The 18,816-nt window shown below is 40.0% G+C and overlaps 1 long non-coding RNA gene across 1 annotated transcript in view; it reads right to left on the reverse strand.

The window, feature by feature from the left end:
* Positions 1-7,679: 7,679 nt before the first annotated feature.
* The window catches only part of LOC142467303 (uncharacterized), a 59,294-nt gene continuing 48,157 nt past the window's right edge, over positions 7,680-18,816 (reverse strand). Inside the window, exon 3 of the long non-coding RNA XR_012788357.1 lies at positions 7,680-11,914. This is a non-coding gene — a long non-coding RNA (uncharacterized LOC142467303). The remainder of the gene's footprint in view (positions 11,915-18,816) is intronic.

An 18,816-nucleotide genomic window follows, 5' to 3' on the forward strand; every position in this document is an offset into this window, starting at 1 on the left:
TATTAGATCATTTGTTACAGATAAAAGAACAAAAAAATAGTTTTGTGCTTTAAACTTAAATTAAAGTGAAAGTAAAAAAAAAAAAACTCGACTTAACAAAGCATATCCTTAAAAATAGGCATTTCATAAAGAACTCTGTGATTATCATATACCTTTCCATGTGGGTGGTTTTGATCTTTTATGATTTAAATTAGAACTAAGAAGATGAGATTGTATGATTTTGAAAAGGATCAGAAAAAATATCTAGTATATTTAATTTGTGATTTCTTGCCTTTTATTTCAATAGTATCCTTGTTTGATTGGAAGTCATTCTTTTGGAGCTCTGGTCATTTGTGTGTGTGATCTGATCTCCACCCACACCATAATACACATTATGTTTCCATGTGGAACTAATGTACAGGCGGCCCTCGCCAAGCATCATTTCACTATACGACAGACGGCATATCTATCGCGTCACAATGCAATCCTATGGGGCCGTTTTCCGATGCCGGAATGCCTTATCCGATGGTCACCGCCACTGATTAACATGAGACTCACTTTAAAAACCTTTCACTATCCAACGCTACTTTCCTGAACGGATTACGTTTAATAACGAGAACCGCCTGTATTTAAATGTTTATGCTGCTGCAAATGCCAGCAACAGTTTGCACAACAATGTCTTTTTCAACACCTTTCTAAATCTAGTGGTTGCATTGAGACAACCAAGAAACTGAATGGGCTAGACAAGGCTAGACAATTACGTTTCTGTAAGGGGGCTGAAAGTTATGTCACTGGCACCAATGAATGAAGTGAATATTGCATGGTGTTTCCCCAAGTTACTTAGGAATTCTGAGGCATAATGCGTTTCCCAAATTGACTTTTGCATTTTCAGATGGTGTGAATAGCATAGTAGAGAGCCAAGAAAATGGTGACACTCAGACAAACAGAGTATGTTTGGTAGTATGGACCTTTTGACCATGTTTGGATGAGCATATAGTGAGTAAGACTGGGTAAGGGACATTTTAATGAGGACATACTGTAGGAGTTTTATTGCATATATATTACAGTATTGATAGAGAAGCTATATAATCTGTGATCCGTAGAAAACAAGATCATGTTTTTGTCTCCTTAAACTGCTAAGCATGGCATCCGTTTCCCGGATTTTCACTAATGTTTCCCCTAAAATCCGTTTCGCGTTGCAAAATTTGCAATCAGATTTGGGCGGTTTCAATCCATGCAGATTATCTACCATTGGACACAACCCGCGGACAGATTTGGAGAATCCAATCCACCGATTCAGCAATCTGTTGGAGAATTTTTAAGATTCCGCTAACAGATTACAGAGTCCGCGGATTGGATTCTACCAATCCTTCCATGGGTTGTGCAATCCGCTGTGTGTATTGGTAATAATAATTTAAAAAATGCGCAAAACACGAATCGCCCTTTTTCACATTGATCCTCTGAAATCCGCAGACAAAAGGAACCGGACGTTCCGCTGCGAATCCAAATTCGCCAAAAAAATTGACCCATCTGTAGTCACCACAAACAAACACCTTTAAGTAAACACGCACACAATTGTCAAACATTTCTCAATTTACACGGATGTTATGGAAATTCCCGTGTTAACGGTTATTTGTGATTTCTATTTTTTGAATGTAAAGGGTCGTTTTCCTGCAGATTAGAAACCTTGGACAACATTCAGACCATCTGACTAATGTATTGTGTTCCTGCTATTATTTTCTCAATTCACATGCTGCACAATGCAATGATTCATTGAACAATTTCATCCATTCAATACATAGCTCTAAATGCCTTGTGAATCTTGACATAATCAAGCCCTTTTTACTACAATATTGTTTTGTAGCATGTCTCATATACTTTCTAAATAATGTTTGGTTTTCCAAAAATATCCCTATATGAAAACCTTGCAACGAATCTCTACAAATGGATCTTAACTGTATATCAAAGTGTCCCAGTTGTAAAACTGGAAGAAAAATACTGCACCAGATTTAATCAGAATAAAAGTAATTTTGTTCCCTTGTAAATCTAGTATATTAAATGGTTTCACTGGTTTTACCTCCATTTTACAGCCAACAGACTTTGATAAATGGCCCCAAAGTGTTACATTGTTTATGCCATGTCTCTTACATATGCCCCTTTTCTGTGAAGGTTTTCTCAGGAACTCAATGTTTCCCCACAGTGACAGCACTGGTCTTCACTCAGGTTGTGTAGTTTTGAAGCAGGTTACCTTCATTAGAATAATAAAAAATGGCACCTGTCACTTCCATATCTTATTGTGGTGGTACATAATAAGGCTGTTATGACAACTATGTAGCCAGTATTCCTGCCACTTGATTCCATGACTGGCAGAATCTTAAAAGAATAAGCTCAAGAGACCATCGGGTTCATTTTCTGTTGGAGTAAAATTACGCCTTTGAAGTCAAATGTCATCGCAAATATTGTAAGCCATGTATTATACTTTGGAATCCTGTTTAGTGTTCATAATACATAAAAAAATATATATATATATATATATATATATATATATATATATATATATATACTGTATATATATATATATATATATATATATATTATACAGTAGCAAAAAAAAATCGCTTGTGAGCACATTCACATGTGTTAAACAGGTCTGCAATCCTGCTTTTTGCCATTATCGCCTAGTATGCAGTGCTTCCACTGCAGCAATGGATTCTGGGAAATGACATGCAAATGAGCACATAGTGTCACCTTTTGCCTTAAATCCATTTTACATGGAACCCTTAAGATAATGCTCGCTGCATTACACATCTTTCAGCACAGCCTTGGATAAGATGCAAAGCCAGTAAACCCATTCACTGTTTCGACCTTTTGAGTCTCATCAGTGTGAGGTTGGTTATACTGGCATTGCAATTTAAAGCTGGGTAGGTTTCACCACATTTCTCTATGTTATGGTGGGTGAAAAAAGTGAATATATATGGGTTTACGACAGATCCAATGCTGATCATTCTTCCTGTAATTATACAGGTAAATAAGAATTTTAACTCAGGGAGTGTTAGGACCTGCTAACGGTCATGCCTTGAAAGTGGCAGCAGGCTTAAGACACTTTGGCCAAAGGGTTAAACTAAATGACCCTTTCTCAAGAGAATATTTAGGTATTGCACTGTGTATTTTGGTCACATTGGAAGTAGCTTTGGGTATTTTTGTTTGTTTTTTGTAGTATATATTTAGCCACGCCCACTAGCACTCCTTTGGACACTTATATGCATATATATATTATGTGGTAATGGTTGGGGTTTCTCAGAGCTTGTTGGGAATCTCTCTCTCTCTCTCTCTCTCGTTATTTTTTTTGTAATTTGTCCCATTCATCCTCGTTTGGAGGCTGTTACTGTAGCTATACAGAGAAAATAATTATTTTGATATGTGCTGGTGGATGATTAGGATTAGTCGTGGATCTTTCTTGTCCTAGACAATTACTGCAGTGGGATCATGTCAGTTTCTTTTGGAGGAATCACTGCACATTTGATCAATGTGTTCCTTCTTTCTGCGGAAGAACAAATAAAACAATAATATTGATAAAACATGCAGATGGAGCCAATATTGCACTTGTTAGTGCATCAACACTGCAAAAAAAATGCATTTATTGATTCCCAATATGCTTCAATTGTGACATTTGAGTTTGCTGCAAATGTGGAATTTCTTCTCAGCCACTAATATTCACAACAAGGTTTTAAAAAGTGACGGTCTCTCTCTCTTTCGCAAGCGCTCTTTCTATCTTTTGCGAGCACCCTCTCTTTCGCGAGCGCTCTCTTTTTCGCATGTGCTCTCTTTCGCAATCGCTCTCTTTCGCAGGTGCTCTCTCTCTTTCGCAGGCGCTCTCTCTCTTTCGCAGGTGCTCTCTCTCTCTCTTTCGCATGCGCTCTCTCACTCTCTTTCGCATGCGCTCTCTTTCGCATGCGCTCTCTTTCAAATGCGCTCTTTCTCTCTTTCATATGCACTCTCTCTTCACATGTGCTCTCTTTCGCATGCGCTCTCTTTCATATGCACTCTCTCTTTCGCATGCGCTCTCTTTCGCATGCGCTCTCTTTCATATTTGCTCTTTCTCTCTTTCATATGCACTCTCTCTCTTCATTGCACTCAAAAACTGTCAGGAAAGGTAGGAGTTAAATACTCCAAGACACAATTGTCTATATGGCTAGTAACACTACATCAACTAAATGCTCCCAACGCTGTGGGTGGACATATTACCAATAGAAGCCCAAATGGCCAAAAGCCAAAAAGTTTCATTCAAAATTCAAAACACCGTCGCAAAATAGTGTAAATATATACAATATGTGTGTTATACCCTAAGAAAAGACATTATGGAACTAGAGAGAGTGCAGAGAAGAGCCATCGAATCAATAAAGGGGATGGACATTCTAACTTATGAGGAGAGGCTAGCTAAATTAGATTTATTTACATTAGAAAAGAGGCGTCTAAGAGGGGATATGATAACTATATACAAATATATTCAGGGACAATACAAGGAGCTGTCAAAAGAACTATTCATCCCACGGGCAGTACAAAGGACTTAGGGCCATCCCTTAAGGTTGGAGGAAAGGAAATTTCACCAGCAACAAAGGAAAGGGTTCTTTACAGTAAGGGCAGTTAAAATGTGGAATTCATTACCCATGGAGACTGTGATAGCAGATAGAGTAGATTTGTTCAAAAAAAGGTTGGACATATTTTTAGATGGAAAAGGTATACAGGGATATACCAAATAAGTATACATGGGAAGGATGTTGATCCAGGGAGTAATCCGATTGCCAATTCTTGTAGTCAGGAAGGAAATATTTTTTCCCCTTAATGGGGTTTTTTGTTTGCCTTCCTCTGGATCAATAAGTAAGTATAGATAAAGGATAAAGTATCTGTTGTCTAAATTTAACATAGTTGAACTTGATGGACCTATGTCTTTTTTCAACCTCATCTACTATGTAACTATGTAAGTGTGAGCAAACCAGCTGCTAGATAAAGTCTCCATCTTTGCTGATGATATTAAATTGTGTAAGGTTGTAGAATCAGAGCAGGATGTAATTTCTCTCCCGAAGGACTTGGAGAAACTGGAAACGTGGGCAGGCAAATGGCAGATGAGGTTTAATACATATATATGTAAGGTTATGCATTTGGGAAGCAAGAATAAACAGGCGATTTACAAATTAAATGGGGATAAATTGGGGGAATCCTTGATGGGGAAGGATTTAGGAGTGCTTGTAGACAGCAGGCATAGCAATAGTGCCCAAAGTCATGCAGTAGCTGTAAAGGCAAACAAGATCTTATTTTGCATTAAACGGGCAATGGATGGAAGGGAAGTAAACATAATTATGCCCCTTTACAAAGCATTAGTAAGACCACACCTTAAATATGGAGTACAATTTTGGGCACTACTCCTTAGAAAAGACATTATGGAACTAGAGAGAGCACAGAGAAGAATTATTAAAGGGGATGGACAATCTCACTTATGAGGAGAGACTAGCTAAATTAGATTTATTTACATTAGAAAAGAGGCATCTAAGAGGGGATATGATAACTATACAGTATACAAATATATTTGGGGACAGTACAGGGAACTTTCAAAATAACTATTCATCCCAAGGACAGTACAAAGGGCTCAAGGGCATCCCTTAAGGTTGAAGGAAAGGAGATTTCACTAGCAACAAAGGAAAGGGTTCTTTACCGTAAGGTCAGTTAAAATGTGGAATTCATTACCCATGAGAATGTGATGGCAGATACAATAAATTTGTTCAAAAACAAGTTTGGACATCTTTTTAGAAAGGAAAGATATACTGGGATATACCAAATAAGTAAACATGGGAAGAATGTTGATCCAGGGAGTTATCTGATTGCCAATTCTTGGAGTCAGGAAGGAATTTATTTTTCTCCTTATGAGATATCATTGAATGATATGACACTGGGGTTTTTTGTTTGCCTTCCTCTGGATCAATAAGTAAGTATAGATATAGGATAAAGTATCTGTTGTCTAAATTTAGCATAGGTTGAACTTGATGGACCTACGTCTTTTTTCAACCTCATCTACTATGTAACTATATATGTAACTATACCCACTACAGAGATGTGTGGCAAAATGCTTTATGTGATACATATCACTTGCATGGCACACTCAGCAAACAAGTAGAGTGTGCGACTCTCATCACCACAAGGCTATCTATTGTATACACCCGTATTTTAGCAGCTTCCCATGACGTACAGGATGACTCTGATTTGCCATAACTAATATTGTTCAATGAGAGCCAGGGTGTTTCATTGCATTGTGGATCAAATAACCATATAGAGCATTAGTACCTGGTTGCATTCCCTACCATAGGGCAATCAGTATCACCCGTCTTTTATTACTTTTAACACACATATTATATATATTTACACTATTTTGCGACAGTGTTTTGAATTTTGAATAAAACTATTTGGTTTTTGGCCATTTGGGCTTTTATTGGTAATATGTCCACAATGTTAGGAGCATTTACTTAATGTAGTGTTACTAGCCATGGAGACAATTGTGTCTTGGAGTATTTCACTCCTACCTTTACAGACAGTTTTTGAGCGCATTGAAGAGGGACTTTGGGAGATCCTGTGATTTCCCTTCTTTCTTGTGTGTTATTACTGTAGTATTACTTTCCCTTTTTGAACCAACTGTGTATATATAATATGTGATAACTAGGTGAGTGGTTTACCTTTATGTTGTGTGTTTGCAGTCTATTATAACTGTACATATTAGGGTGGTGTTACAGGCTAGAGCTGGGGTGCGCAAACTTTTCCCCGTGCGCACCCCTGCCTGCTCTCCTTGGCGCCTTGCACCCCCCTCACCCCCCCATGCTCAGCCCAGCATCAAATGATGCGTGGGGTCATGTGACGTCACGTTGCCATGGTAACGTGATGTCACGTGACCCTGCCGCGTCATTTGACACTGGGTTACCATGACGGCATGTTGCTGGAAGGGAAGTGTATTATAGAGGCCCTGCGCGGTCCCCCACCATTTAATTTAATTTAAACGCCTTGGGGAAGAGCGCGGGATCTCTATAAATGCCACGCCTCTCCCCGAAAATCTAGTGCCCCCCCAGAGGGGTGCGCCCCCCAGTGTGCGTACCCCTTGGCTATAGAATCCTCTTTTACTGACATTGTTACACCAATGACACAGGAAGACCTGGTTAACCTTACATCAATGTCTTTTAAACCGTTGAGAAACATGTCACGAATTACCCACTTACAAATATTGAACATGTAGTATTTGTTTATACATTGCAGTGCTGAATGTGTAAGTGATTTGCCCTTTTGTGTTTTGCTTAAAAAGGAAGTATAAATGATAGAAACCATGGAAGTGCCCCATAATGAAATCTATCTGAAAAAATATAGTATACAAAATGAAATTGCTTTAGACACTGTCGTGATTGGATACTATTCTAAAACCAATGCAATAAATAGAACTGTAATGAAAAGACAGAATATGGTGAAGTTTCATTACAGGCCATCAAACCTCTCGAGGTTTCTACAGTAACTTTCTCTTTCGAGGTAACCATAAACCTTTCCTTCCCCCTGGAAATACTCGGGAACTATTACCCATTAAACCACAGTCTTTAATGTAACGCAATCATATGTTTAATGAAGATACTTTACAGTTGCAAAATCCTGAAAGAACAACGATATGAACGGAGAACAGAAGAGTTCATTAACAGAATGGGAATTTAACATTTGTAGATTTAATCACTTCTGTAAATTGTGAAAACTACAGTAAGGAGAATTCTTTGTAACAGAATCTTTCATGAAAGATTATCTTCCGTGGTACGGAGTTTGAAAATGTATTAGAGCAGGGGTGGTCATCTGCAGTCCTCAAGGGCCCCTTATAGGTCAGATTTTAAAGATATCCCTGCTTCAGCACAGGTGGCTCAATCAGTGGCCCCTGATGACTGGAGTTGGCCTCCCCTGTATAAGATCACCATATTAATTGTGTAATTGTTATATTTGTCACAGCAGTCACTTTGTTCCACTGTGTCTATAGAAATCCACTGTACAATGCTACGTACTGCGCACTATACTGTAATTGTGACGCGTTTTGAGTTCCATTAGGAGAAAAGCGCTATATCAAATAAGTAGGAGGATCCAATGCGCACTCACATCCAGATAATATGAAATAAAGGAAAAAAAGACACAATAGTGTAATTCTGTGTGTGATCGGTATAAGTAAAGGTAGTAATGCACTCACATTTGGTAAGATAAAGCAGGCATCTCGGTTAATCAGTTTAACCAAACTGTTGTTGAACGTCTGATGTCAGGATACTTCTTGTGGTATATATGGTCTCTGACGACAGGATACTCCCAATATCTCCCAGACTCACAGGCGGCAGGGTATTATGGGGATATAGAGTAAAAAAACACACACATAGGGGCCTATGCAGAGAGCAGCGAATTTTAAAATTGGCGAATTTATTAAAAAGTAGCTTTTTTGGAGAGTTTTATTCTCCATATGCAGAAAAGTGCGAATTCTGCTATGTTTAACATGGATGCGTGTGGCGAGTTTAAATTGGCGAGATGCGCGCTTCAGAAACGTGTAAAAACAAATTCGCGCCTTTTTTTTCCCTTTGCAATGGCCGCGAGCGGCAGCTTCTTGCCAATTTTTTCTGCCGAGGCAAAAAGGAGACAATCGCGCCATTTTATTGGCGCGAACAGCCGCTAGATGCCGTTCGCGCCTCTCTGCATTAGGATATTTTTAAAACTGGCGAGATTGAGGTTCTCGCCAGCCGCGAGGCGAGTTTTACAAATAGAAAAGAAAAATTGGCGCGTTTTTCGGAACTCGCCATTTTCTGCTGCTTTCTGTGCGATTTTCTCCAAAAAATGGCGAATTTCGAAATAGCGCTGCTCTCTGCATAGGCCCCATAGTGTAATACTGTATATGTAGATATAATCTATAACTATATACAGTAGTATATCCACTCACATTGTGTGTACTGATAGCACGCTTTTAGGTCGTTAAAGTAACCAACTTATGATGTCTTCTGGAATTCTCGTTTTTTCCTATCATTCACGCTATATCAAATAAGGCTAATAATATTCTCTTTGGTTTTGTAGACAATTTGAGTAATTCATTAAACTGATAGTGCCCTGGTTGACACTGCCGTATGTATGTAGATTTTTATTAGCAGAGCGCCATCCATGTACTTAGTGCTTTACAGCAGTAATGCATATGACGCAATCGGAGACAATGGGAGTTTGTGTGAGTGCCCTGATTGGCACTATCTCTGTTTAATAAATAACTCTCAATGACTCAAAGTCCACATGTGAAGCCTCTTCCCAGTGCTGAAAAGGAGTTCAGTTCCATTCAAAATAATGGAACTAAAATCTTCTCTTGCATAGATTTCTCTCATAAGTCCAAAATATCTTGCATTACTGCTCTATGTCAGTTTCTCTTCTCCCCTTTTGGTGACTGACACCCCGCTCCCCTGTTTTTTTGGATCTCGGCTATGGAGGATATCTGAAAGGTATCCTGTTTCAGGCTTTTGAGTGGAGGAGTATCCTATTGTTATTTTTCACTTTACTTTATTGAATTAGTTATTACACTAGTTAAGTATCACTCTTATACCTGTTTTAGCACCGTTCACATTTTATATTATCACTTGATATATGCACATACTTATGCTTATTTTTAACACAATTGTGTATTGCTATTATTTAACCAACGCCGAGCGCCACTCTTCGCTCTTTTGTATTATTCTATGCACCGTACCTGCACTTAATCTTGTCCGCTTTAAAGTGACCGACCAACAGGACCTGCACTACAACCAACTGTGTGTGCAAAATAATGACTGCAATACGGCATGCAATCACTCTGTTATCATAGTCTGCAGTATCAAAAAGAATACCCCAGAAAGTGCTATATTGTACCACTGGGCATGGTAGATAAAGGCTGGGAAATTCAGCAAGGAAATTACCAATTAATTTAGCACAATTTACTAGTTTTTAATACATTTATGTGACAGTCCTTGTGTAGAGATCTGGAGTCCACTTTATTGCCTCCATTTATAAAAAATAAAAATGTACTTAAAGGATTTTGTGACCTAGTATAGCCACCCTTTCTCTCCTTGTACCATTTCCTATTTCATAAGGTTTTAATGTACAACTTGAAAGCTGTCTAGTTATGCAAGTTTAGAAGATGAAGAGGAAAAAACAATAAGACCATACAGTTTATCTGTAGTATTTCCTTGTTGTCTCGCCTCAAATGTATAGCTCAAAACGAAAGTTCCATCTCACAGTTCTTTATGCTAGAAAGAGGGGTTTGAATTTCTCCGGTAAATAAAAATCCCACTTATGGTGCATTTGTATGTCTAAAACACACAGTACCCTATAAGCTTACATTGAACCCCCATTTGTATGTCTGACAGCTCTGCGACCTGGCCTTTCCCCATCATCTCTTAGCATACAATGCTTCCATTGCAGCCAGGGATTCTGGGTAATAACCTGAAAAATGAGCCTAGTGTGTCACTATCTTATCCATGTTAACATGGTCCCCTATAAGCTTATGCCTGCCGTATTACAGAGCTTTTCAGCACAGCCTGGGATAAATAACTTCTCCAGGAATGTATTTGGGGTTCCCAATGGGAATTTACTGCCTGCAATGTTGAAAATGCATTGAGGTGAATCTACATTGCTCATCTTGTTACAACACTGAAAATTATTATATTTTTTTCAGCATGTTCCGAGATAAAATCAATTTTCGCTCTGTTTTACCATATTATTTAGTTTTATAAATAACAGACGTTTCTTGTTACATTGAATTGCCATTACCCAAGGGTCTGGGCATGAACTCCCACACAGGAAAACGTGAAGTACTGTATGCAACAATGTCTCATTCCTGTAGTTATTTGAAGGGGTATACTGTATGGCTCAAATAACTTGAGGATGAGACTAAACTTGCTGTTTCTTTTTAGCTCAGCTGTGTATTTTTTTTTTTTTTTTAAACGATATTTATTCTGATTGGACAGAATTATTATTTTTTCCATTGGAACCTACTGTAGGTTGATGGCAAACCTAGATTAGTTGTAGGTTGTGATTTTTTTAATCTTTTTTTAATCTTTTAAGGGATTAACATGACTTTTTTTTAAATAGATAAAAACATAGTGGACAGATCTTTTCAGAACACTAAGGTCACTGTAGTATGATGCATGCAGAGGTAACAGGAGACTTGCTTTTGGAAAAGTAACTGTAGGCTTTTATTCAGCCAAGAGTCAGCAACTCAAAATACAGCCTTTTTCTCTGCTCCAGCAAGTAAAAGTCCATATACGTAATATAACATAGCAACACACGGCAGACCCAGTGTGCCTCTGCAGCCCTGGAACAGCAACCTTGTGCCGGAGACAAATGGGTAAAAGGGAAATATTGTATAGTCCAGGTAATTCTTTTATGAAGGTGATTTAAATGTTAATTTTTCACAAACTGTAGGCCTTTGACCCCAAAAATATATTTTTCAACAGTCCGGGAATGGAAACGTTTACTCCTTTTGCAAAATTTCTACAAGCAGCAACTGTCCAATACTTGCCTAGTTGTGCAAACGTGTGCGGGAATTTACACGTTTCTAATCAGTTACCCTGCTTCACTTCATATTGAACCTTAGAGCAACATGCACACAAGAATGTCAATTTTCACCAGTTACTTATTTAAATGCCTGAAATTAAACAGTGAGGTACAGTGGTATCTAATGGGCCAATTATTATATTTCCTTTCCATTCATTTGTTTTTGATCCGTTTAGGCTGACGATGAGGCCAACTTGGCTATTTATCGAATGGCTGTGCTTCAGATAATAGAAATTAGCGACTCTGGATTGTTGATATGAGAACCCCCCAAACTGTGGCGATCGGGAAAAACTTTTTGCCCGTGGCTCGGATCTGCACTCTAGGCCTGAAAAGAGATGCAGCACAAATTATTCACCCTCAAATAAACCAATTTCAAATCAGTCACATTCGCCTCTTTAAAAAAGAAATGTCAATGCACAATGTATTTTTGCTCATGGAGTCTACAGCAAAGGTGCGAATATCTGCATTAGGGGCGATTTGTGTGGAAATTTACAATCGAATATTGAATTTTCATTTTAACATTCATGATAGAGTGTTATGACATTCTTCAAAAGGGAGGCAAAGATTGTACTGACACGGGTTTAGGTACAAAGATAATACTGACACACACTTGTCCATGTCAAATTCAAGGTCGAATATTGTACAAACTAGGAAAGAAAGAATCCCTTTGTGCGGCACTAGAGGACACCCTCAAATGTGTAGAATGACAACGACGAACAGAAGAAAAAGTAATAAAATCAATTTAAAATGGAGAATGGCGTGTAGGCATGTATGTGCTACTAATCAAGCTTCGAGTGGTATGCATTGGTTTTATGATATAAAAGCACTCAAAGCTAATAATTGGCACAGGTAATACCTGTAGGAGTTTGTAGTAGACACTATTTGGTGACAGGATATAATAATTACGTCAGCTATATAGAGCCCCAAGTACTGTAATATAATCTATCTTGTTGCACAGTTATAACCCAAAGTAGTGAGCAGGAACCTGTTATTGGAACCTCTCACCACTAAACAGATGTTTGTTAGCTGTTTAGTTGGGTTGTACTCTAAGTAGCACCTAGGTGAAATCACAGTGTCTACTATAGTAGATGACTTCAGTGAAACATTGGTAGTACCAAGCCAAGTAACATGTAGCCTAGTGTTACATTAAATAAGGGTTACCAACAGTATTGAAGTATATAGATATGTGTCAGAGCGCTGTAGCTGCCTGCGGCTGCAGCTCCGGAAGCGCTCTAATCTCCAAATGCCCACGCCTCTCCGATGAGCCAACGTCACCAATGAAGTGACGTCAGACGCATCCAACGTACGTTTCACCAGGTTAGCTTCATCGGAGGCGAGTTCCAAGGTGCTCAGATATTAATTATATATGTTGGTGTTGCTGTGGTTACCAATTAGTCCGTGCATCCCATTGGTGTTACGGATGTCTGTCAAACTGACGCGTATTGTTACCACGCCCACCGTAACTCTATTCGTTGTCTGTTGGGACACATGATGCTTGTCCACCTATCGTATGGTCCCAAACAGTCTCTGTTTCCAGCAAGAAGTAAGAAGTGATTTCCAAGTAAACTCTGATTGTAGGCACTCCCCCGTGACACTGCTTGTGGACACTGCTTATGATTTGTAATATGGCAACCCCCCCTTGTTTTTTAAAGGTTCATTTTTTATCAATCATTTTCTGTTCTTATTGCTTAAGTTTGTACATTTTCCATGATGGATATATTTTATTGCATATCTCAAAATTATTTAATAATTTTTATATATATTTTATATCTTGTACTCTATCCTTTGTTGTAAATTTTGAATTCATTTTATTGTTAGTTCAAATAGTTATATTCCCCATTTTTATATTCGATTAAGTTCAATTATATTGTATTTCAAGTACTTTTCGTACTATCAATCAGTTTCTACTACAGCTATTGTTATATATTTATTTATTAATGTTGTTTTAGTCAGTGTTATGTAGATCAGTTGAATGACAATATAAGGCATTCTGTCTCTCTATATACGTTGTATCACCTTAAGAACAGGGATTTTTCGCTTAAATTATGTGATTCTCAATTACTCCAGCTGATTTACTATGATTATTGTCCGTTGCCTGGCAACAAAGGTTATTTAAACCTACTACCCTACTCAGCCAATCGTCCCCTGAGGAAGTCACTCACGTGACGAAACATGTCAGGACGTTTGCTGGAGTGACTGATGTCACCACGGAGAGACGGAGCAAATTTGTGAAGGCTCGCGCTACCCCTCTACTCTAACAGCTGTTTGCAGTTTATACAGCCTTGGATACCCTCAGCATGCCGCTGACAGAGAGGGCCCTGAGGTTCCCCCTGCGGCTTCACATTACCAGAGGCATATCTACCGTGAGGAGAGCTCCACTGGGACTGGAGGGTTAACCCCCCGTTGACCAAGCTGGACCAGCTTCTGACTCTGTGACATCCTTTGTGCCGAGATTGATTCTCTAAATTGCCTGATTTAATTCTCCCCTTGTGAGTGCAGGTCCTTCGGACCGACTCTCTTTAACCATTTAATAAATTACACACAGAGTTACGCTACAGAGCTTGCACTTCTTTCTTTTTTCTCTCTCTTTATCTCTCTCGATAGATTATAGGGCATTGGTATATACATCTCCCAATGTATTTTTTCCTGTTAAAATATTTAATAAATAAAAGCATACAGTAAATACAGTATAAATGTATTTCTCTTGATGAAGAAGAGAATTGCTTATTTTGTTTTGTTTCAGCATAACTCACATCTAACGATTTTGTTCAGGTCTTTGTGGTTTTCAGATAAGATTATAAAACTAAAAACCAGCACCATACTGTAGTATGTTATCTGAGTCTCCATATTTACAAAGCAGATGTTGGGATAGTCATAAATTACCTTGGCTGTCAGCACTGGGCAACGACTCAATGTCAGCTGTAACCTGATGTTTCTGATGGCATAAGACCTATTATTTCTGATTTGACAGCAATGGTCAGGCTTTGTCTTTCTGGTTCTACAGTATGTTCACAAATGCATGTTATTAGCAAGTATGAAAAATATCCTCTGTCCAGATCTCCTTGGGATGATGTAGTTGACAGCAATGCTAATATTGCCAACTGTAATGGAAAGAAACTCTGCTATTCTCCATGTTATGTCATGCACAGCACACTGGTTTCTAAAATTGAAGTTGCTTAAAGTAATTGAATTCTTAATATAATTCCAACACAGATTTTTTTGTAAGGTACAAATGCTTTGATGTTTGATTTTATATATCAATCACCCAGTTATTTTACATTTATGCACTGAAAATCACAACATGCATATAAGAAACTAGATGGAAAGATGATAGGAAAGGAACAAGATAACTAATGCCCAAACTGTTTATTACCCCTGAGGAAGTGGGTTAAGACTCGGGAAACGTAAAGAGCGAAGCCGAGTGGCTGAGTTCTGGGTTCCCCACAGTGATATCATCCACCTGATCCCCGAATCAGCACACGACCGATACCACTGGAACGCCCTGAGGGAAGAAGATGCTGTGATGTATGTGTAACGGGTGCTCACCACAAACAGGACAGGACAGCGAGGCTGAGGTGGGGATGTTGGTAACCACCGACCTGCAACCAAGTCCGGAGTGCAGAGTGATGGTCATATAGCTGGTTCAGGGTAGGAGATGTCAGAGTGGTCGTGATACTTGCCGTGGTCTAGGATAAGAGAAATTGGATAGTCGTAGTGCGGAGCCGTGGTCCCAGATTAGAGAAGGTAGAAGTCCAAATATGAGCCGAAGTCAGGGATAAGAGAAGGCGGAAGTCCAGATACAAGGGGAAGTCCAGATACAAGCTGAAGTCAAACAGGAGCAAGGAAGGCAAGTCAAGGGTTAACTAGGCAACAGCAAGGCAGCAGTGTGCTTGGGGCAAGCACTTTGTTACATAAACAGAAGTTTATGCTCAGCCAACTTGCAGCAGGGTTGGCTGAGCATTTAAGAACAGGTAGCCAATAGCTGGTTAGTACAAGGCTGCAGAGTAATGAATGAAAACCGCCCCCTCAGACATATGCAATCCACTGATAGGCAGGGGCGGGGAGAAGAGCAGGTGAGGAATAATTAGAGAGCCAGACTTCTCAGTGCTGTGCGGCGCCTGCGCGTAGCTTGTGTGCGATGCGCATCACCTGTGACCTGAGTGTGGTGTGTGCGGTGTCCCCCGGCTTGGTAGTGCGACATGCGTCATGTGTCTCGTCGCAGGGCGTGCCACGGGGGTGGAGCCTGGACATGGTGTGTGTGGTGTCACCCAACCTGGCAGTGCGACGTGTGTCACCCGTCTCGTCAAAGGACGCGTCACGGTGGGGGCCGAAGCCCAATCCTCACAGTATGGAGCGGCTATGATCTGGCTAAAGCGTGGGTCAGAAGGCGACATGTAACACCTCAAGCCTCCCAGATGGGCTTTAACAAGAGGATGAAAGGGTGAGCTCAGTTGTGTCACTAATATATATATATATATAAAGCAACTGTAAATATTACTGTGTGCTCATTTGCATGTCTCAGACAGCGCTGTCTTTCCCCATTGTCACCCAGCATACAGTGCTTCCACTGCAGCAAGGGATTCTGGGAAATGACATGCAAATGAGCACTCAGTGCCACCTTTTGTCTCAAGCTCGTATTACACAAGCAAATCCTCAAGCCAATGCATGCTGTTATAAACACAGCTTTTAGACAGAGGCTGGGAGGAGATGCATAATTGTGGTGATTACCTAGTCTATAGTCTCAAACCAGCTAAGCCATTACAACCAACCTCACACTGATGATACCCATCAAGGTTGAAACATGTCTGTGAGTGGGTTTAATGGCTTTGCATCCCAGCCTCTGTCTAAAAGCTGTGTTTAAAACAGCATGCATTGGCTTGAGAAATTTCTTGTGTAATACGAGCTTGAGACCACAGGTGGCACTGAGTGCTCATTTGAATGTCATTTCCCAGAATCCCTTGCTGCAGTGGAAGTGCTGTATGCTGGGCGATAATGGGGAAAGACAGGGTTGCAGACCTGTCTAAGACATGCAAATGAACATACAGTAATATTTTCAGTTGCTTTATGCTTTACTGTGGAGGGTTTTGTCACTTTTTTACCCACCATAACCTTAATAATTGTGGTGATTGCCTAGTCTATAGTCTCAAACCAGCTTAGCCATTACAACCAACCTCACATTGATGATACCCATCAAGGTTGAAACAGCTGTGTAGCTGGGACTGTGCCCCCTTTGCCCTGTGGCATCTCAAGAATACGGTTCGTTTTGAGATCGATGCAGAGGAAAGAGATCGTATTGGATTGAAGTTCATCGTCGAGGAGGTGCTGCGGAAAGCCGGTGTGGTCGCAGAAAAGTTGTTCTGCCTACAGGATTTCGCACGGCAGGGCATCTATGATTTGATGCATCATATGGAAGGAGAATGCCTGAATCTCTTTGAGAAGGTTAAAAGGATGGCGGAAGACCCGAATATGCGAGGAATTAAAGTGATTCCGAGCTTCCAGATGGACGAGAAAATGGTGACGGTACACATGTACAACCCGTTCGTACCGAAAGAGGACCTGGTGATGTTCTTGAGGCGATAAAGTACAAGTGTTAAAGGTGGAACTGAATTAAAGAACGCCTACGGGATCTACAACAGCAAGAGGACATTTTGGATTAGGCTTAACCTGACCCAGATGGAGTGGAGGGTGTGGCTCATCCACCTTCAACTTTCAGTATCGGAGGGAATCAGGGTTTTTTGAGTTATTTCGGCCAACCTACCTACTGCAGGAAGTGCTACCAGTACGGACATACTAAAGAACATTGTGAAAAAACTGGGGTGGTTTGTAGGAACTGTGGGAAAGAGGGACATTTTGCTGCGGATTGTGACATTCCAAAAAAGTGCGACCTGTGTGGTGAGTTTTGACACTTTGCACGGCAATGCTTGAAAAAAAGTTATGCTCAGGTTGCTAAAATTGGGACTGAAATGGAGTGTACACAAGAGTCTGCTAATGTAGAGGGATTTCAGGAGATTACTGTAGTTGAGGAAACTTCAGGAGAAGAAATTGAAGAAACTTTGGCGGGTTCTACAAGCGATATCTTGGAGAAATAAGAGGAAGATCTCTTCCTGGACTCCTTGGCCCAGAAACCGGAGGTGGGGGGAGGGGAGGAGACGGGAGCAGTCCATCAGAAAGATGCGGGGGAGGGGGAAATACGGTCATTGAGTGTGGTGTAACCTAGCTGGGTGGAAAGTATGGAGTTTCAAGATGCACAGAGGGTGAGGGAAGGTCCACAAGATATTTTGGAGGAGGAAATGGAAATAGGAGGAAAAAAAGCTCAAAAGCGTAAAAATCTGCAAGGGATAGAAACAAAGGAAGATAAGGATAGCCAGAGTAAAGTGGAGCCTAGAGAGGAAGGTGTAGAGGGTAAAGTTGGGAAAGTATCAGGGAAAGTAACCCTAAAAGAGAAAATGGAACATTTTGAGGACGCACTGGGAGATGTTCTATTTTGGGTGGGTATTTTTCTGAAGCAGCATGGGGGGAGTAGTGAGGAACAGATAATAGAAAATTAGAAAAAATGATGTACCAAAGAAAACAGCTGACAAAAGAGCAATATGAAGAACTAAAAAAGGAGCATGTGCAGTGGGTTAAAATAAAAGAGGCTAGGGGAGAGGTGAGGGAGAAGGAGAGTAGCGAGAGCAATAGCTTGTCCTCACAAAAAAAAACAGATAAGAGTGGAGGGAACTAAAATACAGAGAAGTGTAAGCGGAGTAAGTGGGAGCGAAAGTGAAGAAAAGGCAGGCCAGAAAGGGATTGCACAGGCAAAAGAGGCAAATTCAGCGGGAGATAGAAAGGGAAGGAGCACCCAGGGAAAAGATGAAGCAGGGCTCACAAAGGAAGAGGTTTTGCACAAACGACTAGGGTGGAAATTTGGGCGGAAATATTGGGACGTGAAAGCTGTAAGGGACGCGTGTGAAACTGATGTGAGGAATGGATTCCAGTTAGAGAAAAGTAAGAGAGGTTTGGAACGTATGGAGGAAGAATTAAAAAAGATGATCACAGTACTAGAGAGTGGAGAAAGCCGTTGAGTTTTAAGGTTTGGGTTGTAAGAATGAGATGAAAGATTCTTGAAGTAATGGGTTTTTTTTTTTTGCCTTTGTATTGTTTTTTTTCTCTCTCAGCAATATAAGAAATGTATTGTGATGTGTTCTGTTTATTACTTTCTGTAAAGTGATACTTACTGACTGTTAA

This window comes from Ascaphus truei, chromosome 16, assembly GCF_040206685.1.
Source record: "Ascaphus truei isolate aAscTru1 chromosome 16, aAscTru1.hap1, whole genome shotgun sequence".
NCBI lineage: Eukaryota > Metazoa > Chordata > Amphibia > Anura > Ascaphidae > Ascaphus > Ascaphus truei.